Source organism: Octopus bimaculoides, chromosome 12, assembly GCF_001194135.2.
Source record: "Octopus bimaculoides isolate UCB-OBI-ISO-001 chromosome 12, ASM119413v2, whole genome shotgun sequence".
Taxonomy (NCBI): Eukaryota; Metazoa; Mollusca; class Cephalopoda; order Octopoda; family Octopodidae; genus Octopus; species Octopus bimaculoides.
The window spans coordinates 13908002-13908871 of NC_068992.1; positions in this window are offsets into that span (position 1 = coordinate 13908002).

Below are 870 nucleotides of genomic sequence, written 5' to 3' on the forward strand. Positions count from 1 at the left end.
CGTGCTGCAGATCGTGGTGAGAGGGATAACTTCCCTTGGCAAACAGGACACAGTCGTGTGTCGATAAGCCAGCTGGAGGAGATGTCCTCCTGGGGCTAAAAGCAACAGTAACATCCACCCCTAGGGGTCAGCCACACTTAAGTGGCAATATACTACACTTTATCGTGCAGTTACTGTTAATACTTCATTTAGAGAATTAACATATATATACATATATATATATATATGTATATAAGTGCATAAGTACGTATATATGTATGTATTCTTCCCCAGATACTCTATTTTATGAACGCTTAGCATTAAGTGATGGGAGAGGGTTGGAATCGACTATCGTCCCCATGCTCAAACAACTGAAGACATTGGTTTAGTAAGAAACTTCTTTTATTCTCTTGTGAAACGATTTAATGCTTAGTACCATTATACTCAGATCTTCTTTCCACTCCTATTATTGATAGGGGTCACATAGCCCAAAGCTAAATGCAATTTCAAAGGACGTGCTGGAAACTCGATGTAAAGTGATGCCAGAGAAAAACTTATGGATTTATTCTGATGTTCTTCTGCAACACATTTGCTGCATGTGTATACATTCAGCATGTTTATACAACTTTATGCGCAAGCAATACCAACATGTTTAATTTTGTATACTTATTCTATTAGATAAACTAACATTTACATCGGAATCTATTTTGATATGTTCTTTGACAATACACCCATAGTTATATATAAATAAAAAATAAACTTTTATATATGTGTGTGTGTGTGTTTGTGATGTGTGTGTGTGTGTATGTATATGTATATATATATATATATATATGTGTGTGTGTGTGTGTGTGTGTGTGTGTGTGTGTGTGTGTGTGTGTGTGTGTGTGT